General features: G+C 40.7%; 1 protein-coding gene and 1 pseudogene across 2 annotated transcripts in view; one reads left to right on the top strand and one right to left on the bottom strand.

Annotated features, from left to right (window-relative positions):
- Window positions 1-25,741, bottom strand: part of ZNF609 (zinc finger protein 609) — a 224,708-nt gene that overhangs the window by 150,147 nt on the left and 48,820 nt on the right. The gene's annotated exons all lie outside the window — the stretch shown is intronic.
- Window positions 1,257-16,910, top strand: LOC134729080 (glyceraldehyde-3-phosphate dehydrogenase-like; annotated as a pseudogene).

Here is a 25,741-nt window from a genome sequence, read left to right as displayed (position 1 = left end):
TTTGTTTTTGTTTTTGTTTTTTTTGGAGACGGAGTTTCACTCTGTCGCCCGAGCTGAAGTGCAGAGTACAATGGCATGATCTTGGCTCACTGCAACCTCTGCCTCCCAGGTTCAAGCAATTCTCCTGACTTAGCCTCCTGAGTAGCTGGGATTACAGGCGCATGCCACCATGCCCGCCTAATTTTTGTATTTTTAGTGGAGATAGGGTTTCACCACGTTGGGCAGGCTGGTCTCAATCTCATGACCTCAAGTGATCCACCCACCTTGGCCTCCCAAAGTGCTGGGATTACAGGTGTGAGCCACTGCACCAGGCCTAAATAACAGTTTTTATATAACAAAATTTTTGAAATGGAGAACAGGTTAGTGGTTACAAGAGGTTAGGGATGGAGGTGGGAATATACTGTGTTCACATGTGCAGGGAAAGTGGGTATGGTATAAAAAAGTTAACACGGCCAGGCGCGGTGGCTCACGCCTATGATCCCAGCACTTTGGGAGGCCAAGGTGGGCGGATCACCTAAGGTCAGGAGTTCGAGGCCAGCCTGGCCAACACGGTGAAACCCCATCTTTACTAAAAATACAAAAAGTAGCCAGGCATGGTGGCGCGTGCCTACAATCCCAGCTACTTGGGAGGCTGAGGCAGGAGAATTGCTTGAACCCGGGAGGCGGAGGTTGCAGCAGTGGGCCCAGATCACACCATTGCACTCCAGCCTGGGCGACAGAGCGAGACTCTATCTTAAAAAAAAAAAAAAAAAGCTGAGTGTGGTGGCTCACACCTGTAATACCACCACTTTGGGAGGCCGAGGTGGGTGGATCACCTGAGGTCGGGAGTTCAAGACCAGCCTGACCAACATGGTGAAACCCCGTCTCTACTAAAAATATAAAATTAGCCGGGTGTGGCAGTGCATGCCTGTAATCCCAGCTACTCCGGAGGCTGAGGGAGGATAATCGCTTCAACCTGGGAGGCGGAGGTTGCGGTGAGCTGAGGTTGTGCCATTGCACTCCAGCCTGGGCAACAAGAGTGAAACTCCATCTCAAAAAAAAAAAAAGGTTAATAACAGTGATTGCTGTGTTGATGGAACTGTTCAAAATCTTGACAGTGGTGTGGAAAGAGAAACCTACACGTGATATAAAATTGTATGGAAATAACCACACATACGCAGACATGAACAAGCAAAACAAGGCAAATCTGAGTAAGATTGATGGACTGTATCAATGCCCATTACCTGGCTGTTACACTAGTTTTGGAAAATGCTGCTATTGGAGGAAATCGGGTAAAATGTACAAGGGATCTCCCTGTATTATTTTATGAAACTACATGTGATTCTAGTTATCTCAATAAAACTGTCAATTGAAAGCAAACAAGAAAAACGGGAAACAAGAAAATAGTTGCAATAAATAGAGTAGACAAAAACCACACTGAAACAATAAAGAATTTTAAAAGACTTAAACCCACAAGGAGGGGGATGAACTAGAGAGGAGACAACAATATTTTGGAACGTGGAAAGCAAATGAAGGAATGATAACTGACTAAGCAAACCTAAGAACGCTATATTGAATAATAAGCATGCAATAGAAAAAACTTTGAACTATACCAATCAACACTACAGAATCTTCCCCTAAAAGCTCAGTAACTGGCAGTACCAGATGATGTGAAACCAATGATTTAGGATGAATAACACTGATTGAAAACTATATAAGAAGCAATTATGGCTGGGCACAGTGGCTCATGCCTGTAATCCCAGTACTTTGGGAGGGCTGAGACGGGCAGATGGCTTGAGCCCATGAGTTTGAGACCAGCCTGGACAACATGATGGAACCCCATCTCTACTAAAAATACAAACATTAGCCAGGCGTGGTGGCAAACACTTGTGGCCCCAGCTACTCAGGAGGCTGAGGCAGGAAGATCGCTTAAACGTGGGAGGTAGAGGTTGCAGTCAGCCAAGATTGCGCCACTGCACTCCAGCCTTGGTGACAGAGCAGACTCTGTCTCAAAAAAAAAAAGCAGCAATTATTTATTTAATTCCTTTTCTCACTCACATACCACCCCCGACCCAAAAAAACTAGAGAGGCTAGTTTCTCAAATAGAGAAAGCTCAAATAGAGGATCTCTGGACCAGGGTGCTCCAGGAATAGTGGAGGACATGAGTACCGTACCTAAAATAAGGAGATTAAATGTGGATTTAAACATACTGAATGCTAAAAGGCTGAAGCCCCAGTCCTCTTTTTCACCTAGCTCAAAGAAATCTTTACTCTCCAGGAGGATTGGAAGGGGCTTGTTATTTTTCTAAGAAATCTGGTAAGCCTATAAGGAAACACCTAGCAATCTTGACATCTGGGGTTTCCCAACTTAACAGTCATCTGGCTGTGAAGCTCACCATAAAGATGTCCTGCAAATGCACTCACAGCTTCAAATATAACTTTCAGCGCTCCATCTTAAAGATGTTTAAAACGTGAGCAGACAACCAAGTACTACCAGATATCTGAGGAATGCCTCTAACAAAAAAGACAGAGAACAAAACCAGCATTTCATAAATCAGTCAACTGAGGCTCACATCAGCTAAAAATGAGATTAGTATTTACCATACTGCACATTTCATTCATATGTTTAATAAATATTTATTGGGCCAGGTACTATTATAGGTGCTTGAGAAACAAAGATTCACAAAGCAAAACAAAAGAAAACAAAATCTCTGCCTTGGTAGAGTTTACATTCTAGCAGATAGATAATAAACAATAAGCATAATAAAGTATACACATAGTAAATTAAAAAGATTAGTGCTTCGAGAAAAAATAATGGGATAGGATAAAAGGAGGGTACAGAGGTGGTTGCAAATTTCAAATAGGTTGACATTTGAGTGAAGACTTGAGAGAGATGAGGGAGTTGGCCATGCTACGTACTTCTCTGTGATAAAAGAATTCTAGTAGCCAGAACCTTCGATGTAAGAGACCTAAGGCAAGAGGAGCTGCATTTCAAGGAAATGCAGAATCCAGTAGGGCTGGAGGGGCATGATAGTAGGGAGAAATAGGAGATAAGGCCATAGAGGTATGGCAGAGAGAAGCACAGATCATGTGGATCACTGACTTTTTCTCTGAATGAAATTAAGAGCCAATGGAGGGTTCTGAGCAAAGAAGTGATAATGAATGGACAAGTTCCAAAGAATCATTTCGGCTGCTGTGCTAAGAACAGACTATATGGAAGCAAGGGACATAGGTTAGAAAGAGAGAGAATGGAATTTCTCAGAATGTTAGAGTTGACAAGGGTGTTGGAAGTAATTTTTTTTTCCCAAGTCTTTCATTTTAGAGATGAGGAAACTGAGGCCCACAACATTGCGTTTTCCAAGGTCATGTGTTAAAGTCTGAAATAAGGCTGGGCACAATGGCTCAAATTTCTAATCCCAGCACTTTGGGAGGCTGAGGTGGGAGGTTCTTGAGCTCAGGAGTTCAAGACCCGCCTGGGCAACATAGGGAGACCCCGTCTCTACAAAAAATAGAAAAAATTAGCTGGGCATGGTGGCTCACATTTGTAGTCCCAGCTACTTGGTAGGCTGAGGTGGAAGGATCACTTGAACCCAGAAGGCGGAAGTTGCAGTGAGCCATGATTGTCGCCACTGCACTGCAGCCTGGGTGACAGAGCGAGACTGTCCCAAATAATAATAATAATAATAATAATAATGTCTGGAATAATCCACTTTGCATTTGTGTAGCCTTTTCAGTGTTTTTAGGTTTATCATCTCATCTTGTATTCAGCAATCCTCTGGGCAGTTCATAGGGCAGCTGATAACTGACATTAATTTGGCCAAAATAGCTGGCCAAAATTAGGGACCAGGTCTAGAATATCCTCTCAGTACTCAATATAAAGCTATTAACTACATAGGGAGTGAATCTGCCATCATGCCCATAATATCACAAAGTGCTAAATAACCAAAGTAATTCAAGTAATGGAAATGACTCATTTCTGCTGATCTAATTCCATGGTCCCACAGGAGAGCTATAGGTATTAAATGCAGTACATGTATGTTAAGTGGAATGATATACATTACAAATTAGGAAAAAGAGTAATTCTGAGGCAAATAGGAAAAAGTGATTTTGTTACACATGATATTGTGAGCTCAGGTCTCTTTCCCGTCTTCTTTCTTTCCTACCCAAGTCTCATCCTGCAAGGTCTTTCTCAGATTTGAAAGCAGCTGATAAACAACTAATTTCCTTAAGATGGCTGTTGATAATAGCTCAAAGTATTACTTCTCTCTAGGGGTATGTATACTTTAATAGAAAACTCAAAACCTTCAATTCCAAAGGAACTGCAGTCAAGTTAGCAGGGAATATTATACTGAAGACCTCTTGGCAGTTACTCAAATCCCATTAAATAAATTCAAACTCAACAACTGTTTATTGTTATCTACCATACTGTCAGTCACAAAGATAAGACATCGTTCTTGCCCTTAAGATGCTAAGAATGGAAGAAGACCACACAGAAAATACTAGCTTTTGTTTATTGAATCCCTACTAATATTAAGCATTGAGCTAACTACTTTCCATGGGCAATAAGTATCAAGTATTATACTTAGCACAGTGATTAGCAAATAATGTATGTTCAATATATTGTAGCCGTGATAGTATAATTATAACCTTTGTAATTGCATTTAATCTTCACTTCTGCTCTATAAAGTAGTTATCAGTGTTACTTTACAGATAAAAGGAAACTGAGGCCCAGAGGCTAGGTAATATGCTCAAAGTCACACAGCTATTAGGAGCTAGGATTCAGGCCCAGCACGGTGGCTCATGCCTGTAATCCCAGCACTTTGAGAGGCAAGCGGATCACTTGAGGTCAGGAGTTTGAGACCAGCCTGGCCAACATGATGAAACCCCATCTCTACCAAAAAATATAAAAATTAGCCAGGCGTGGTGGCATGGGCCTGTAGTCCCAGCTAGTCGGGAGGCTGAGATGGGAGAATCACTTGACCCTGGCAGGCAGAGGTTGCAGTGAGCCGAGATCACACCACTGCACTCCAGACAGGGTGACAGAGTGTAAAAAAAAACCAAGGCCAGGTGCAGTGGCTCACGCCTTGTAATCCCAGCACTTTGGGAGGCCGAGGTGGGTGGATCACCTGAGGTCGGCAGTTCAAGACCAGCCTGACCAACATGGAAAAACCCCGTCTCTACTAAAAATACAAAATTAGCCAGGCGTGGTGACGCATGCCTGTAATCCCAGCTACGCAGGAGGCTGAGGCAGGAGAATCACTCAAACCCAGGAGACAGAGGTTGTGGTGAGCTGAGGTTGCACCATTGCACTCCAGCCTGGGTAACAAGAGTGAAACTCCGTCTCAAAAAAGTCTCTGCTCCTCCTGTTCGACAGACAGCCACATATTCTCTCGCATTGGCAGCCGCATCCCTGAGACACCATGGGTAAGGTGAAGGTCAGAGTCAACAGATTTGGTCGTACTGGGTGCCTGGTGCACCATGACTGCTTTTAACTCTGGTAAAGTGGATATTGTTGCCATCAATGACCCCTTCATTGACCTCAACTACATGGTCTACATGTTCCTGTATGATTCTACACATGGCAAATTCCATGGCACCGTCAAGGCTGAGAACGGGACGCTTGTCATCAATGGAAATCCCATCACCCATTTTCCAGGACCAAGATCCCTCCAAAATCAAATGGGGTGATGCTGGCGCTGAGTACGTCGTAGAGTTCACTGGTGTCTTCACCACCATGGAGAAGGCTGGGGCTCACTTGCAGGGGGGAGCCAAAAGGGTCAACATCTCTGTCCCCTCTGTTGACGCCCCCATGTTTGTGATGGGCGTGAACCATGAGAAGTATGACAACAGCCTCAAGATCGTCAACAATGCCTCCTGCATCACCAACTGCTTAGCGCCCCAGCCAAGGTCATCCATGACAACTTTGGTATCATAGAAGGATTCATGACCACAGTTCACACCATCACTGCCACCCAGACTATAAATGGCCCCTCCGGGAAACTGTCGCGTGACGGCTGCAGGGCTCTCCAGGACATCATCCCTGTCTCTACTGGTGCTGCCAAGCCTGTGGGTAAGGTCATCCCTGAGCTGAACGGGAAGCTCACTGGCATGGCCTTCCATGTCCCCACTGCCAATGTGTCAGTGGCGGACCTGACCTGTCGTCTGGAAAAACCTGCCAATATGATGACATCAAGAAGGTGGTGAAGTAGGCATCGGAGGGCCCCCTCAAGAGCATCCTGGGCTACAATGAGCACCAGGTGGTCTCCTTCGACTTCAACAGCGACACCCACTCTTCTACCTTCGATGCTGGGGCAGCCATTGTCCTCAAGGACCACTCTGTCAAGCTAATTTCTGGTATGACAATGAATTTGGCTACAGCAACAGGGTGGTGCACCTCATGGCCCACAATGCCTCCAAGGAGTAAGACCCCTGGACCACCAGCCCAGCGACAGCATGAGAGGAAGAGAGAAGCCCTTACTGCTGGGGAGTCCCTGCCATAATCAGTCCCCCACCAAGCTGAATCTCCCCTCCTCACAGTTTCCATGCAGACCCCTTGGAGAGGGAGGGGCCTAGGGTGCCCCACCTTGTCATGTACCATCAATAAAGTGCCCTGTGCTCAGCCAAAAAAACAAAAAACAAACAAACAAACAAGAAATTAAACAATAAAAAAACCCACAAAAAATTAAAAAAATAATAATAATAATAAAAATTTTTAAAACCCCCACCAATAAAAAAGAGCCAGGATTCTGGATCAAGAGGTCAGGAGTTCGAGACCAGCCTGGCTAATATGGTGAAACCCCATCTCTACTAAAAAATTCAAAAATTAGTTGGGCGTGGTGGCACGCACCTGTAGTCCCACCTACTCAGGAGGCTGAGGCAGCAGAATCGCTTGAACCCAGGAGGCGGAGGTTGCAGTGAGCCGAGATCGCGTCACTGCACTCCAGCCTGGGCAACAGAGCGAGACTCCAACTCAAAAAAAAAAAAAGGAGCCAGGATTCAAACTCAAGCCTGCATAATTCTATGATTTGTGCTATTAACCCCTATATAATATTCAATATTTCTATAAAATTAATAGGTATTTAACTTCATTTGGAAGTCTGAGCAACTGGCTAACAAGTATATGCTGTAAAGAGAAAGTGATATTTAAGTTGGATCCTGAATGACAAGTGGGAAAGAAAGGGGGTAAGAGTAGAGTTTGGTCCAGGTTAAAAATGATGAGGGTCTGAACAAAGGAAGTGGCAACAAGTATAAAGAGGGGAAGTTACAAGAGATAAGCAGGAGATAGTCTCTTAAAGAACCTTTGTGATGTACCAGATGTGAGCAGTGAGGGAAAGGTATCAAAGATGACTCACAAGTTTCTAGTTTGGGTGACTGGGCAGAAGTATTCCCAGTACTAACACTGAGAAAGTACTGGAGAAAGGAATGGAGAGAGGTGGACTTTAGGGACAAATTATGATTTTTCTTTGAACTTTGTGAATTTGAAGTACATTTGGGACAACTAAGCAAGGAAATCTGTTAGGCAACTGGAAATCATGGTCAAATTTAGTAAAGATGTCAGGGCAGGGAATGGATATTTGGGAGTCACTGCTATAACTACAGTACTTTGAAATAATAATTGTGTAAGAGACTGACACATAGGTAGCACTCATGCCATCTTATGTGTAAGGCTGGTCTTAACACTGAGAATATACTGAACTCTGAAAATAAGCAGGGCCGTAACATGTCCCCACAAATCAAATATGCCCATCACCTCCATCTTTACAGAAGAAAAAAAAAAAAGATGTTGGAAATGGAGTGTAGCTGATATCTGACGACAACGACTCAGATAGCCGTTAGTCTTTTAACCCTGCATCCTCAAAATACCTGGCAAACTAGATGATCAATAAATATGTGATGAACAGAAAGCATGAATGAAGGAAGCCCAAAGAATTAAACAGAATTTCCAATGTTATTCAGCTTAAGTAGGGGAATGGACACTAGAAGCTAGGTGCTCTCAATCTTGTGTGCTTTACATTCCAGAGGTTTCTCCAGCCTCCTTCCTCACCTGTTCCTCAAGAATTATCTTGTTCTGAAAAATATCAACATAATTTAAAATCTCTAACTACAGTATAAATGTTCCCTTCAAAGTCTCATATTGGGCTGGGTACGGTGCTTTATGCCCGTAATCCCAGCACTTTGGGATTGCCGAGGTGGGAAGATCATTTGAGCCCAAGAGTTTGAGACTAGACTGGGCAGCCTGGGCAACATAGTGAAACTCTGTGTCTACAAAAAACAACAACAAAAATAGCCACATGTGGTGGCATGTGTCTGTAGTCCCAGCTACTTGCAAGGCTGAGGCAGGAGGATTGCTTGAGCCTGGGAGGTCAAGGATGCAGTGGGCTGTGATTATGTCATTGCAGTAAGCTGTGATTGTGCCACTGCACTCCAGCCTTGGTGACAGGGCAAGACCCCATCTCTAAGAAAAAAAAAATTCCATATTGATAAAAGTCATCTATAAAAAAGTCCACAGTTAATTAACATCATATTTAATAATTAAGACTGAAAGTTACTCCCTAAAATCAGTGAAGAAGTTAAGGATGTCTGTTCTTGCCACTTCTATTCAACATTGTACTGGAGGTTATAGCTAGAAAAATTAGACAAGAAATAAAGAAAAAAGACATCGAGATTGTAAGTAAGAAGTAAAAGGATCTCAATTTGCAGATAACATGATCTCATATATAGAAAATCCTAAGGAATGCACAAAAATCATATCAGAGCCAACAAACGAATTCCACAAGGTGGTGAGATACAAGATCAGTACATATAAAACAATAGTATTTCTGTACTCTAGCAATGAATAATCCAAATATGAAATCAAGAAAACAATTCCATTTAAAATAACATCTAAAAGAATAAAATCCTCAGGAATAAATTTAACAAAAGAAGTGCAAGATTTTGGTGTACAACCCCTAAATTTGACTGGCTTAAAAAAAAAAAAAAAAAAGGAAAGAAAAAACAGGGCTGAGCGTGGTAGCTCATGCTTGTAATCCCGGCACTTTGGAAGGCCTAGGCAGGCAGATCACTCGAGGCCAGGAGTTGGAAACCAGCCTGGCCAACATGGTAAAACCCGAGCTCTACTAAAAATACAAAAAATTAGCTGGGCTTAGTGGCGTGCACCTGTAGTCCCAGTTATTCGGGAGGCTGAAACAGGAGAATCGCTTGAAACTGGTGGGTGGAGGTTGCAGTGATCCAAGCCAAGACTGTGCCACTGTACCCCTGCCTGGTGGACAGAGTGAGACTCTGTCTCAAAAAAAAAAAAGAAAAAGGGCAAGATTTGTACACTGAAACCACAAAACATCATTGATGGAAATTAAAGAAGTTATAAATAAATGGAAAGACATCTCATGTTCATGGATTGGAAGATTTTTTATTGTTAAGATTGCAGAACTCTCCAAACTGACTGACAGATTCAATACAATCTCCATCAAAATCCTAGCCTGCTTCTTGCAGAAATTGACAAGCTGATCCTAAAATTTGTATGGAAATGCAAAGGACTCAGAATAGCCAAAACGATCTCAAAAAGAAGAATAAAGTTGAAAGACTCACAATTCTCAACACTTACTACAAAGATGAGTAATCAAGATTGTAATACTGCCATAAGGATAGATATGTTCATCAACGGAACAAAACTGAGAGTCTAGATAAAAACCCATACATTTATGGTCAATTAATTTTCAACAAGGGTGTCAAGAAAATCCAATGTGGGGTAAGAATAGTCTTTTCAACAATTGGTGCTAGGAAAACCGCATATCTACATGTAAAAGAATAAAGCTGGATCCCTACTTCACACCATATAGAAAAATTAACTCAAAATGGATCAAATACCTAAATGTAAGAGCTATAACCATAAAAATCTTAGAAAACACTAGTATCCAGAATATATTCTTACAAAGAACCTAATTAAAATATTGACAAAGAATCAGATATCTTCAAAGAAGATATACAAGCACATAAGCACATGAAAAGATGCTCTGAATCATTAGTCATTAAAGAAATCCAAGTCAAAACCACAAGATACCACTTTACACCCACCAGGATGGCTATTATTAAACAAATGAACAATAACAAGTATTGCTGAAAGTGTGGGGAAATTGGAATCCTTGTACACTGCTAGCGGGAATGTAAAATGGCACAGCCATTTACATTCTGGCAAACAGTTTGCCAGCTCCAAACAAAGTTAAACAAAGAGTTACCACATAATCCAGCAATTCTATCCCTAGGTATATAATAAAAAAAACTGAAGACATATGTCAATACAAAAACTTGTATATGAATGTTCATAGCAGCATTATCCATTAACAGTCAAAATAAGGAAAAAACCCAAATATCCATCACCTGATGAAATGGATAAACAAATGTGGTATATCTATATAATGGAATATTATTCAACCATAAAAAGGAATGGAGTACTGATACATGCTACAATAGATTATGCTAAGTGAAAGGAGTCAGACACAAAAGGCCCCCCCCCCTTTTTTTTTTTTGAGATGGAGTCTTGCTCTGTCGCCCAGGCTGGAGTGCAATGACGCAATCTTGCCTCATTGCAACCTCCACCTCCCGGGTTCAAGCAATTCTCCTGCCTCAGCCTCCCAAGTAGCTGGGACTACAGGCATGTGCCACCACGCCCAGCTAATTTTTGTATTTTTAGTAGAGACAGGGTTTCACCATGTTGGTCAGGCTGGTATCGAACTCCTGACCTTGTGATCTGCCTGCCTTGGCCTCCCAAAGTGCTGGGATTACAGGCATGAGCCACTGCGCCCGGCCAAAGGCCACAGATTGTATGATTCCATTTACATGAAATTTCTAGAGAGACAGAAGTAGACTGCCTGGGGCTAAGTAAAATGAAGAATTAGGGTGACTGCTGATGGGTACAGGGTTTCTTTTTGAGGAGATGAAAATATTCTGGAATTAGTGATGTGATGGGTACACAGTTTGTGAATATAGTATAAACCACTGAATTGTATACTGAAAAAAAAAAATGAATTATTTCTCAATTTTTTAAAAAAACTGTATGAGGAAAAAAAAAAAACCCCGTATAACCTGTCTAGCTAACCTCTTCCAAAAGATTTTCCAGTTATCAGTTGTTAAATGGTTTCTGGAAACATTACTCTTTTTTAAATAATAACCAGGAAAAGGCAGGAACATTAAAGCCATTTGATAAACATGCAAAAAGCTGAAATTCTACCCAGAGCTTAGGCCATCAGCCATCATTTCTCAATCTTCCATTCACATGAAATTTAAGTTTATAACATAGAAGATTTTTTCTTTTTTTTTTTTTGAGATGGAGTCTTGCTCTGTTGCCCAGGCTGGAGTGCAGTGGCGTGATCTCTGCTCACTTCAATCTCTGCCTCCCAGGTTCAAGCGATCCTCCCACCTCAGCTTCCCAAGTAGCTGGGATTACAAGTGTGCATCACCACACCTGGCTAATTTTTGTATTTTTAGAGACAGGGTTTCACGATGTTGGCCAGGCTGGTGTCGAACTCCTGATCCTCCTGCCTCAGCCTCCCGAAGTGCTGGGATTACAGATTTGAGCCACTGTGCCCGGCCTATAATATAGCAGATTTTCAAAGATTTTCCTAGATTTCCTGAAATTCTTATGTCAGGCTCTTGGTAAAAGCCTACTATTAGGCAGTCAATCCTGGTCTGATTTCTTCAAACCAAAATGCTGACAACAGTTCCAAAGAGTAGTCTCAGAGCTGCTACCATAATTACTTTAATTGGAAGCTGTTTCTCTCCAGTTATGCAAGGGAGTCCATATTACATGAAAATAAAATCTATAATAATTCATCATAGTATAGGATGTATACTTTTGGAGAATATAAATTAAAATATACCCTGCTAACATCTCTCCCCATTTCTGTCCTGTCAGAAGATCATTAAGGGTATGGTATGTTAAGGAAGATCTCTTTTGGAAATGCTTATACCTGATATTATAAATGTCAAAGAGTACTCTTAGACAATAGGCTGCAAGTACTGTATTCCTGCCTCATTTTAACATTTAAAAGGAACAATAAATAAATCCAAAATACTTTTCTCTATTGCACCAAAATTTCCTTTTTTTTTTTTAACCACAATGTATTAAAAGTTAAATCTAAACATGTATGTAAACATCGAATAGACAAAAGGTCTAGACTGGTCAACATAGAAATCCATATAGAAAATTACACAGAAAAAAGATGGGTTTCTTTTTGTGCAACTTCCTTAACTAAAATGCTACTCCAGCAAGGAAAAGAAAACATGAAAGACAGCCCTTTTCTTTTTATACAACTAGAAATCTCATAAGCTTATGTCTTGAGCAAGCTCATCAACGAAAGCAAATTATGTTAACTGACATCACAGACACCTCTTTCCAAAGAGAAGAAAGCAGGTCAACATTAAGTCTTTAAAAATTGCAAAACTACTCTCTCCCTACATACTCACCACCATCAGTTTAAAAAAAACAAACACCCAGACTTCTGAAGACAATCACAAATGAAGATAAAAAGTTGGTTTGAGATAAGTTATAAAAAGCTAAACAAAGAAGATGAGTTTCATACTCCAGGGTGAGATCACATCAATTGTAATAAAATCTAGCCAAGCAGGGCCAAACCAGTTCAGATCTCTAATGGGAAAATTAAAGATGCTTAAAGGGACAGGGTTGAGATTCATGAGGTATAGATCATGCCCAAGCCAGTTCTGAACCAATAATCTCAGCCAGTTCCACAACATTAAAGAAATTCTTCTCTTAAGAATCTGGTAGAATGAAGTACAATTTTTATGTTCTTCCTTTTACTTTTCTGAATTTTCCAAATTCTTTACAATAAAGCACTTATAGATTTCAATGCCAGAATGCTGAAACCTCGTTAGTAGAAAATAATCTCAAAGAAACATAAAACCGAGTGGACAGGTTGCTGTAAACTCACAAGGTCAAGGCATTCTCACTTGCCAAGTAGAGAGTTTGCCCTGGGGGCATTAGAGATAACAATGCTTGTGCTTTGCCCAATCTTCTCTCTGACATAATAGGCTTTTGTCTCGAGTCACCAGATGCCCTCAGCATTAGTTAGCCAAGTGCTAGGGCCCCAGAGCCTAGATAACACAGCTGGAGCTTGGTACTCCTATACAGGGATTAAGAAACAATCTCCAGCCCACAACTCTATTAAGCAAACTTTGACAGCTGCCAGGGCCAGTAAAGAATAATGAAGGGACAGGGATCCAGTGGCACAGCTGCACCTCTTTCCCACACCAATATTCCTCTTCCCTTTTTCCTCAGAAGGCTCACTCTGCTGCCAACTCCAGGTCTTACTGGTCTCCTTAGCCACTATGGCTGTCCATTTTAAAAAACCACACTGGCAATGATGGGCTTTTAGTAAAACTCAAACACTTCAAAATAAATTGAAGGTTCCCTGCTTAGGGTATTTTCATAAAGGTTATGAGCCTTGATTCTACCTAAATTCCTCCTGACTGTCGTCTTGGCAGCAGAATATTAATTAATAGGCTGTCCTAAGAGAGTTATAAAACAATCAGTATCCAATCATTTCCTGTACCTTGAAATGTTAACACTAAGGGAAGGACAGGGAGGAAAAAATAAAACAAGGAAAGGAAAAAAAATCCTCCTCTCAGGGAAATGCCTACACCCCAGAGACCAGGTCCAAGCTCCCTCCCTACTCCATATCCAGCCACACAAAAGCCAAAGCCAAGAACAATCCTCCACTTACAGAGGCTTCCACAAATTTCTCTCCTCAGCCAACTCTGGAGCCAGGATGAGAGACTTTGTTGACACATGCCAGCTCTTGTTTATGAGCTGGTTACCACCTCAAAGGCTGCTTGGCCCAAGGTCTGCCTTCCCTTTACAGGATCTTTCAAACTTCAAAATGGGATCTTTTCTTGGACTCCTCTTAAGACATGGACGTGGGTTACTTAACCTATTGCTTCCAGCTTGAGTGCTATCCAAGGATTTCTCTGGGGACTACATTCTCAGGGAGTAGTCAACATTATCTAATATGGAAGGACTTTCTACCCACCTGTACAAAGTAAAGAAGAACGGAAAGATTTTATATTAAAAGTAAAAGCGAACACTTTCAGAAATAACTTCAGTGGCCATCAGGTAAAGGTAACAGCTGAAGTGACGAAAATCAGGTGAGCCTCTCCTTTGCTGTCAGTGTAGCAGAGAAGGTGGGAAGAAAGATAATAAAATAATCTCTTCGGTTGATAATTTAATTCTGTCCCGTACTCAGAGCTTATTTCTGAAATCTTGTAATAGAAATTTCCCTAGGTTGAATTCCATATCCTAACAGCTAGGAATTGAAGAGACATTTGGAAGTCAGTTTCTCGGTTACTTTTTGTTGTCTTCCCATTCTATTGTGAACCCTTTTCTCCCTTAATTTCACCTCACCTTTTAGAGATTTGGGGAGAATACCAGAACGTGTGGGAAAAAAAATATTAGCCAAAAATTTAAGAAAACGAGAATGAAAAAACAAAAAGAAAAATAGAGATTTGGGGATAATAAAAACTGAGACACAGGTTAGGGAGCCTGGCTCTCTAACTGCCTTTGGTTTTCTACTTTCTACGGAAACAACATTCACAACAGAAAACTACATATATCATATATGTACAACTCTGCATTTTCATAAACTGAACACACAGTTATGTAAATAGCATCCACAACAATATTTTAGCAAATACTGCTCAAATAAAAACTTTGCCCTCCAGGGGATATTTGGCAGTGTCTGGGGACATTTTTGGTTGTCTTACCTTGGAGCGAATATGGTAAAGGTATGCATGCTGTGAAACATCCTACAATAAACTGGACCACCCCAACAACAAAGAATTACCCTAGCCCCAAATACCAATAGTGTTGTTGTTGAAAAATCCTGGTTATAGCAACCCAGAAACCTTCCTGTACTGCTTCTCCAGAAAGGACTTTTACCACAAAAATGCAAGACTCCTTATGCTCTGGTAGAAAAGCTGCTGTAACATACTGCCATGAGGAGGTGGTACAGAGCATAAATGATCACAGATGAAACTACTCATCTGCCTGGAAAGACAAGAGAGGCTGCAAGGAGAAAGGAAAATAGAACAAACATTTGTTGCTCACCTGTAACTATTATACTATAACCTCCATATACTGTGCATTTACAGTGTACTTTTAGATCTTTTAAATTAAAACCATATAAAATCTAAGGAAAATGAGATACGGAGAGGTAATTTGCAGAAGATCCTATATATATTAAATGGCAGTCAGTGCTGGGATTCAAACATAGGCCTGATTACAATATCTATGCTTTCACTTTAATACTATTAGAAGTTGAGAGTTTAAATAACTGAAAATTAGGTCAAAAAAGAAAAAAGGAAAACTAAAAAAGTTGAGAGTGATGATGCCAGGCAGGGAAAATATGGCAAACGGTTAAAATAAAAAGCAAAGATCACTCTTCCATTGTTCATAAGTGGCATGAGAAACGAACTTTTCCTCAAAGTCTGCCTCAATCCAATAAAACCAATTCTAACTACAGAACCAAGCAAGTTCTATAACCTCTTTCAGTGGATTTTAAAAGGTTTGTATAGACATATGTTCCCAGCTGTGGGTTTTGTATTCTCTCTAGGACACAAGGAAGCAGTTCCCAATATGCCATCTAAGGTAGCTACCTTCTTGGTGTTCCTCAGTGACCCATACTGAGCCCCTTTCATTCAATACAGACACATTCTTCCTGGGTAAGTGCACTCACTTCTATGGCATCAATTGCCATTTATGTGTTCACATTAATAAACTCTTAAATCTTTGGATTTCCAGTTCTCTCTCACACATCCAGTCCTCAAGAGACATTTCTACTTGGTTGTTCATTCATTCAACTCCCTCTTCCAAATTAACTACCATTTATCCTTCAGATATTTACTCAAACTTCTTCACGGATATTTTCCCTGACCCGCCCCCGCCCCCCGCCCTGCACCCGCCAAGAATGGTTCAGTTCCTAATTATAGGCTCTCAGCATCCTATAACTTTCACTTTTATAATTTTAATAGTGTAAAATGATAGATGTGCATATGATTGTTTGATTCCATTCTATCTCCCCTACTAAACCGTATGCCCTAGAAAGAGCAGGACCAAATCTATTTTGCTTACATTATCCCCAGCACAGGCAGTGCAAGCACCTCAAAACATGTCCCAAGTTAAACTCATTATCATTCCCTGCAAACTTGCCCCTTTTCAGTGTTCCCTCCTATGAGTAAGTGGTTCCATGAACAACTTGGTTCATGCCCAAAATCTGGACATGACTCTCGACTTCTTCTTCAATCTCTTCCCAACATGGTATCAATTACCAAGATGCTATCAATTGAACTTCTATTCTCTCAAATCTACCCACTTTGCTCCTTTCCTATTAATACTATTCTGGTCCAGCTGTCTTGCTAACTATGCTAACAGCTTCCTAAATGCCTCCAATCTTGCTCTCCAATCCACTCTGCAGATGACATCAAGAGTAATTCTTCAAAAACTCAAAAATCAATCACTGTAATCCACTAAAAAGTCTAACAATAGTTTTCTGCAGATGTTAGGATGAAATCCAAATCCTTTAACAAGGCTTTTAAGGCCTTCTACTATCTGACCCCATAGCACTCCAGCCTCATCTTACCATTCTATTCCTCCTCCTCCAGTCATAGTGAACTTCTTCCAGTTCTTCTCATGCCTCAAGATTAGTCTTACCACTTAGCCTTTGATTATGCTATTCTCTCACCTGGCACAAGCCTTTTGCCCTCTCTCCCATCACCTGTCTAATTCCTGCTTATCCCTTTGGGTCTCTGTTTAACTATCAGAGAGGTTAGAGATCTCCGTCACCTCTTTTGAGCAGAGATCTTCCTTGATCCTACACTATACTCTGGCCACCACTGTGCACCCACAATACCCTATGTTATCATTACTCATCAAAGTTTGTTATAATAAGCAATTTATCTGTCTCCCACATTAGAATATAAACTCCAGGAACCCAGCATGATGGCTCACGCTTGTAATCCCAGCACTTTGGGAGGCCATGGCGGGTGGATCACTTGAGCCCAGGGGTTCAACGTGGTGAGCCTGGGCAACATGGTGAAACCCTGTCTCGACAAAAAATCCAAAATTGGTCAGGTGTGGTGGCACGCACCTGTAGTCCTAGATACTTGGGAGGCTGAGTTGGGAGGATCACTTGAGCCCAGGAGGCAGAGGTTATAGTGGGCCAAGATTGTGCCACTGTACTCCAGCCTGGGTGACAGAGTGTCTAAAAATAATAATAATAATATATATGTATAATTTTTATTTATATATCATATATATACACACACTCCACAGAGCAGAGACCACATTCATTTAACTTTTATTTTTTTTAGATGGGATCTTGCTATGTTGTCCCAGCTGGACTTGAACTCCTGGGCTCACAGGAACTTCCCACCTCAGCCTTCCAAGTAGCTGGGACTACAGGTGTGAGCCACCATGCCTGGCTTCAACTCTTTATCCTAAGTGCCAGCACACTGTATAGCACATGGTAGTTATTTAATAATTATTTGTTGGATGAACTGAATGAGTATCCATAAATTTGAACTGCTTGACTAGGATAGCCCTCCAACCTGTAAGTCCAGAAAAACATTAATTTTGTTATAAAGCATCCCATATAGGATCTGTTGAATCACAGGGAATTTTGTTTTGTTTTGTTTGAGACAGAATCCCCCTCTGTCACCTAGGCTGGAATGCAGTGGCATGATCTCGGCTCACTGCAGCCTCCACTTCCCGGGTTCAAGTGATTCTCCTGCCTCAGCCTCCTGAGAAGCTGGGATTACAGGCATGCACCACTACACCCAGCTAATTTTTGTATTTTTTAGTAGACATGGAGTTCCACCATGTTGACCAGGCTGGTCTTGAACTCCTGACCTCAGGTGATCCACGTGCTTCGGCCTCCCAAAGTGCTGGGTTTACAGGACTGAGCCAGCGTACCCAGTCCAGAGGTAATTTTAAAATCAGCTAATGCTATATTTTTAAAGCAAGAAGCTTAAAACTCGCAATTAAATAAGGAAGAGCCAGACAAACATTATCAAGTAAAAAGTTTCCAGAGTAGGGGTTAAGGAGAGAAGAAATTGATATAGTATAAGGGACTGCTGGAACCTGGTGAAAATTTTTAAAATCAGAATCATCCTGAGAGTTGATAAGCTAAGATTGGACTTATTGTTCGGTAGCCTGATTAATTCTGGAAATGGTTCTGAAAGATACAGAAACACATAAGAAGGATAAATGCAATTATAAGGAACCATCCCTAAGATAAGATCAATACAAGATTTAAAAATATATATATTCTTAATAAATGCCCAGTATATAGTGGCACCACAATAAAATCTAAGTTTTCTTTAAAAGTATTATTTGGGTGGGCATGGTGGCTCACACCTGTAATCCAACGCTTCGGAGGATTGAGGCAGGAGGATCATTTGAGCTTAAGAGTTTGAGACCAGCCTGGGCGACATGGTGAAACCCCATCTCTACCAAAAATACAAAAATTAGCCGGGTGTGGGTGGTGGCGCATGCCTGTCATCCCAACTACTTGGGAGGCTGTGGCAGGAGAATCTCTTGAACTCAGGAGGCGGAGAGCTTGCAGTGAAACGAGATCGTGCCATTGCACTCCAGCCTGGGCAACAGAGCAAGACTCTGTCTCAAAACAAAGCAAAAACAAACAAAAAAACCCCACCTCTATGAGGTTTCTGCTTAACTCAGCAAGACTGAATAAACGAAAAACAAATACAAATAAATTTTAAAAATTAAAAAATATACTCCAGGGGGGCAGGGGAATGGAAGAGATTAAAGTAGGATTGGCCTGGCCCTTTTCTGCTTCAGGTTATTAGATATAAAACAGGAAGGAGGGTGAAATATGACTAAGGAATAAGAACAATAAGAGATCTGAAAATTTTAGTCAAATATGAAAAAGTCATTGGGGTTTTATTTTCCAACTATCTTCCCTGACTTTTCTCTGACCTGAATGCCACTTCAGGTTGATAATTTACTACCAACTACAGACAGCCCTACCTAACTTGGTTTCTAAACAAGTCGATCTTTTCTTCTGTGACATGAGGACATTCACCTGCTTAGTTCTTTTTTTTTTTTTTTTTTTTGAGACGGAGTTTCGCCCTTGCTGCCCAAGCTGGAGTGCAATGGCGCGATCTCAGCTCACTGCAACCCCCGCCTCCCAGGTTCGAGCAATTCTCCTACCTCGGCCTCCCGAGTAGCTGGGATTACAGGCGTGTGCCACCACGACCGGCTAATGTTTTGTATTTTTAGTAGAAATGGGGTTTCACCATGTTACCTAGGCTGGTCTCGAACTCCTGACCTCAGGTTATTCGCCTGCCTCGGCCTCCCAAAGTGCTGGGATTACAGATGTGAGCCACCGCGCCCGGCCTTACCTGCTTAGTTCTAAGGAGGTGATTAGATGGTTCAGAGGGGACATTATTTTAAGCCTTTAAGTCTCCTCTATCCTACCCCTCCCCCCTTTAAAAAGAAGATCCATTTCACAAAGGCTGAGGGGCAAATACCAAGAGTTTCCCAAATCAATAAGCTTAAATTTCCATTTCTGGGAGCTTTGCCCTGGCCAAACTGCTTCCCAGGGAGAGGCATATTGTGCTTTTCTTTTTCCCGAGTAATACTATATTGGCCTACACCCAGAGTCATTTTTACTCAGCTTTTCAACATGAAAACTTGTTTGGCCAGTCCTCCAGGGCAATTGCAATGCCTTGTCCAAGAGATGCCACCAGTCCATGCCTAAAAGCACCAAGCCTTCGAATAAGGTATACTATTCACAGCAGTGTCATCTCTAGGCAGTAACAGCAATTTTGAACTATGGGTAAAACACCTCACTGTCAAAGGTAGTACAGTAGTTTTCAAGATACATACAATGCTGTACCCAGACTATAATGAATGTCCCAGGTAGAACATATGAAAACGACTGCTTTTTCCTGGTTATTTTTATTTGAGAAGGAAGGAAGAGCCCTTCCTAAATCTGCATAACTAAATATAATCCCATTTGCTTAAGACAAGACCAACAACAAATGTAAAATGTTATTTCAGAAATAACAACAACAACAAAAAATTAAAGCAGGATTAAAAAATTTTTAAAAAAAGGGTGGGCGCAGTGGCTCACACCTCTAATCCCAGCACTTTGGGAGGCTGAGGCGGAAGGATCACTTGAGACTAGGAGTTTGGGGCCAGCCTCAAGTGTGGGTGAAACCCATCTCTACAAAAAATACAAAAAGTAGCCAGGTGTGGTGGTGCACACTTGTAATTCCAGCTACTGGGGTGGCTAAGGCAGGAGAATTGCTTGAATCGGGGAGGCAGAGGTTGCAGTGAATCCAGATCACGCCACTGCACTCTAGCCTGGAATGACGGAGTGAGACTCCGTCTCAAAAAAAAAAAAAAAAAAAAGCATAGTTTAGATAGAATCTAAAGGTGAAAGTGAGAAGAGGCTAGAAGGTGAAAGGTATACCTCAAAGGACCTACCAAAGGCACTGGGCCTAAGAAAGCGAAACTAGGCTCAGAAATATTTATGTTGGTAAGAGGAGAACAGCTCTGCTACATGATAGTTCTTGTTCAATTCAACGATAAGATCTGAGGTTACCATACAGAAATAAAGGGAAGGAATTTGTGGACACTGTGAAGAACATGAAGGTTGGAACTGAAATGTAAATATTACAATAATCATTACATTAAGCTGTATTCATTCCATGGACCCAAAGTTTCCACTACATAGAGAATCTGGATCCTAAGATTTGCTCTATTGTCATAAAATACCTTTGTATACTAAATGGATAATATTTAACATTATAAAATCAACTGTATGTAACTGGCAAAAAAAGAAAGAAAGGAACAAAAACCAATTTGAATGGTTTGGGCCTCACAGCTGTTCTGCTTATTGAGTATATGCTCTGGAGGAAGCCAGAGATAGGAGATTTGAACTGGTGGTTTTTTTTGTTTTTTTTTTGAGGGTCTTGCTCTGCTGCCCAGGCTGGAGTGCAGTGGCATGATCATGGTTCACTGCAGCCTCGACCTCCCAGGCTCAAGTGATCCTTCCGCCTCAGCCTCCCAAGTAGCTGGGACCACAGGCATGTATCACCACACCCAGCTAATTTTTTAGTTTTTTGTACAGACAGGCCCTCCCTATGTTGCTCAGGCTGGTCTTGAACTTCTAAGCTCAAGCAGTCCTCCCACCTTGGCCTCCTGAAGTGCTGGGATTACAGGTGTAAGCCACCTTGCCCAGCCAGCTGGCTGTTCCTTAATCTGGTTTCCACTCCCATGTGCCTCTCATAATATAAGCATTTTACTAGGCTTAGGGTGATTCTAGTATTTACAAATACATATTTTTCATTAATATAGTCCAGCTCTCACACAAGTCAGCTCTTATGTGGGGACCTCAGCTGAAGAAATAATGGCTTGTCTCAATGCTAAAGAAAAAACTGATTGTGTTGAATTCATGGAGCCAGTATGTCAATCTTCAAGAAATCATCCTAAGAAATTCTGTAGGTAACTTCTGACTGAGTGCCTCACACTTTGACTTTAGAACCTAACCCTTTTAAGAGATGGGAAAGGACAGGAGAGATACTAGAAGCAAACAAAAATGAAAGAATTTCTCAGTCTCCTTCTGAAATTGTAATAAGCAATCAGCTTGTTTGATTTCAAATCCCTACATTCTCAATCCAAGCACATATGTACAAGCAAAATGAAAAATGCCTTATGGCATATTTTATCTAAAACAGACACTCTACCAGATGTTTAGGAATCTGCATAGTGATGAAATTAAGATCTAGTCTAATATGGTGTATATAAATGTGTAGTCACTTTGTATGATGAGTTTTTCCCCACATTTGCCAATTTTTTCTCCTCCTACTCACAGTGGTATATGAATTTGAGATACTCCAAAACCTAAAAAAAGATCCATCTAAAGTACAGATTAATATAACTTCTGAGAAGACAGACAGGTAATGCATGTACCAGTACTAAAAACCACACTTAAAATTTTAAATTTTTATATTAAATTATTTATTATTAAAATTTTATTATGAGAATTTAAGGTTACGTAATTATTATTTTGGCTAAAATTTGACATACCACAATGTTTTCTAGTATGAGTTTGCTTGCTTATTACCTGGATGAGGAAATAATCTGCACGCCAAACCCATGTGACACACAATTTACCCATCTAACAAACCTGCAACATGTATCCCTAAACCTAAAAGTTTTTTTTAAAAAAGTAAGAGTTTGCTGCACAATTAGGTATGTGTTCATCTTTGATAACAATTAGCATTCTAATTACTCTTCTTCAGGCATAAGACTTAAAATCTCAGCAAGGAAATACTTTATACCCCAAAACATTAATGCTCTTTTTGATTTCAAATAAATTGTATTTATTTAAAAAAAAAATCAACAACAAAGAACTATGATATAAGGGGCTTGTTCTATTTCTGTGACGCGATATTTCCTCTTCCTAAAACAGCATGTTTACTTTGAATGCATCCAGAAGCAGACTCAGGAATAAGGTCTTTTTTGTATTGCTACATTATTTTATTTTCGAATGTCATGAATTTCCAGAAAATTAGGAACACCTATTATCCAATATAAGCACAGAAATACATTCACAAACCAATGAGAAAAGAGACTGGTTTTGGATTAGCCATAAATTTTGATTATCCAAATCTGTCTTCTGCCCCTTTCTAATCTACATAGAAAAAAAAGCTCAAATAGCCTATATGTGGCAAATATATCTACTCATAAGAATTTTGCTTAAATTTGCCTTAAAAATTCTGGAACAATAATTTAAAACTGAATTAGTAACACAAATATGGATGCTCTACCTTAAAGGCTGTCAGAAATTCAATAATTAATTCTCCTAATTAAGGTGATAATGAGAAATCAGGTTCATTATAGTTGAATTCCGAAATGCCTGACCCCAACATAAGCATCCTGTACACTGAGCAATGAAAAAGGAGAGTCCTTTTCACATGATAGTGATTTTTAACCAAGAAGAACATTACAAGCACCTGTTGAACTTAAAAAAAAAAAAGTAGGCAGGGTGCGGTGGCTCATGCCTGTAATCCCAGCACTTTGGGAGGCTGAGGCGGTTGGATCACGAGGTCAGGAGATCAAGACCATCCTGGCCAACATGGTGAAATCCCGTCTCTACTAAAAATACAAAAATTAGCTGGGCGTGGTGGAGTGTACCTGTAATCCCAGCTACTCGGGAGGCTGAGGCAGGAGAATCACTTGAACCCAGGAGGCAGAGGTTGCAGTGAGCCTAGATCGCGCCACTGCACTCCAGCCTGGGCGACAGAGCGAGACTCAGTCTCAAAAAAAAAAAAAAAAAAAAAAAAATTACATGCTTGGAGTCTCCAGCCACAAAGATTTTATCCAGTAGGACACTTATACTTTGTAAAACCTCCAGAAGTGACTCTGATACGTACCCTAAGCTGTCTCACGACCAAGAAACTCTGCAACCTGAATGTTAATTTCTATAACATTCAGATGTTATAGGATACATTCAGTATGCTGATTTGGTTGGTCTAAGTATGACGACTATGTATACCTTCTTTTTTTTTTTTTTTTTTTTTTTGAGACAAAGTTTCACTCTTGTTGCCCAGGCTGGAGTGCAGTGGCGTGTTCTCAGCTCACTGCAACCTCCTCCTTCCAGGTTCAAGCAATTCTCCTGCCTCAACCTCCCAAGTAGCTGGGATTACAGGCACACTCCACCATGCCACCATGCCTGGCTAAGTTTTTGTATTTTTAGTAGTGATGGAGTTTCACCATGTTGGCCAGGCTGGTTTCAAACTCCTGACCTCAGATGATCCACCCGCCTCGGCCTTCCAAAGTGCTGGGATTACAGGTGTGAGCCACCGAGCCTGGCCTCTATACCTCCTTTCTACAACACTCTGTTGTCTTTCACTAAGGTTTGATTCAGTGCAGAACTAAGTACCTGACTTCTGAAGAAACAAAAAAGAAAAAAAAAGCAACACATAAGCCAGGAAATATCAACTCTGAGCTGGGTGAGTTAGGTACCAGTTTATAAAAACTTTTTACAATGAAGGAACCAAAAAAAAAAAAAAATCAATGCTATGTGGAAACTTGTAAAATAAAACAATAAAATATAAATATAAAAATAAAAAAGAACTCATTACCAAATGAAAACAGAGCCCAAGAAAGGATTTAATGCCCAGGTCTGGCTCATCAAAACATAATCTAGTATTTGCCACTAGGGCTGTAACCCAGCAGTCTTAAATTTAAAAAGCAATTAGAGTATTTCACAGGTGCACAGTCAAATTGTCACATCCCAATGGACAACAAACATTTTAGGGTAAAACCTGACCACCTCAAAACATCTAAAAACTGTCTTTTTTATTTCCTCACAAAAAAGTAGTAGCCTCCTTTTAAGCACAAGACATACATTCAAAAACCCCCAGTAGATGTCTGAAATGGCAGATATTATCAAACCCTACATATACTAGGTTTTTTCCTCTACGTACGTACCTATGATAAAGTTTAATTTACAAATTAGACACAGTAAGAGCAGGTGTGAGCAGTAAGACACAGGTTGTGAGCATGGTGACTCACACCTGTAATCCAGCACTTTGGGAGGCTGAGGCAGGGGGAATCACTTGAGCCCAGGAGTTTCAGACCAGCCTGGACAACCAACAAGATCCCAACTGTATAAAAAAAATTAAAAATTAGCCCGATGTGGTGATATATGCCTGCAGTCCCTGCTACTCGGGAGGCTGAGGCAGGAAGACCACTTGAGGCCAGGAGTTTGAGGCTGCACTGAGCTGTGATCATACTACTGCACTGCAGCCTAGACAACAGAGGGAGACCCTGTCTGTTTAAAAAAAAAAAAAAAAATTATAACAATGTGTTGTGATGAAAGTTATGTGAATATGGTGTCTTTTTCTTTCTCTCTATCAAAGTATTGTACTGTACTCACCCTCTTTGTGATGATGTGAGATGATAAAATGCCTATGGGATGAGATGAAATGGGGTGAATAATGTAGTGTTTAAAACTTAGTGATTTATTTATCTCTGGAATTTTCCATTTAATATTTTCACATCTTGGTTGTCTGAGGGTAACTGAAATCACAGAGAGCAAAAACAAGGATAAGGTTGGGGGAACTACAGTACTTCAATCCTCATTCTTCTCTTGACTGTTCTGGCTACCTCTGCTAATCCCTTCAAAATACTAGTCTGTACCTTACAAGGATTAGCAGAGAGAGGAAAGAAACTTCCTGTATGAAAACAATCATGTTATCTTCATTTCAATTCTTAGGAAAATAATTCAGAAGAAGCTGGTTATATACCAAAGAAACTGACCTTAATGGAGAATAAACAAAAGCCATGGTTCTCAACCTGAGATCAGCCCTCTGCCAAAAGAAGTCCAACAAACACTTCCAAACTGACCAATCAAACAACAAAACCCCAAACTTCAATGCCTCCAAATGCTCTGAATCAATCTCTCCCTGAAGCCTTCTTGGAAATCAGTAGGAGCTGGAATATTAGCTATCATAAATTCATTGTTTTCCAAAGCCTTCAGGGGATTAATTCTTCAAAGTCTCTAAGGATATCCTTTCTCCTTAATTTCACAATGACCTTGCACCTCAAAGCTAAGAACAGTAACATCAGCAACAGCTAACATTTGTTGGTTACTTACTGTAATGCTAGGCACTGTGCTGAATGCTTAACATCTTTTCATCTCATTTAATCCTCACAATAACCC

This window comes from Pan paniscus, chromosome 16 (assembly GCF_029289425.2).
Source record: "Pan paniscus chromosome 16, NHGRI_mPanPan1-v2.0_pri, whole genome shotgun sequence".
NCBI classification, from domain to species: domain Eukaryota; kingdom Metazoa; phylum Chordata; class Mammalia; order Primates; family Hominidae; genus Pan; species Pan paniscus.
This window is presented reverse-complemented; position numbering and strand designations above follow the sequence as displayed.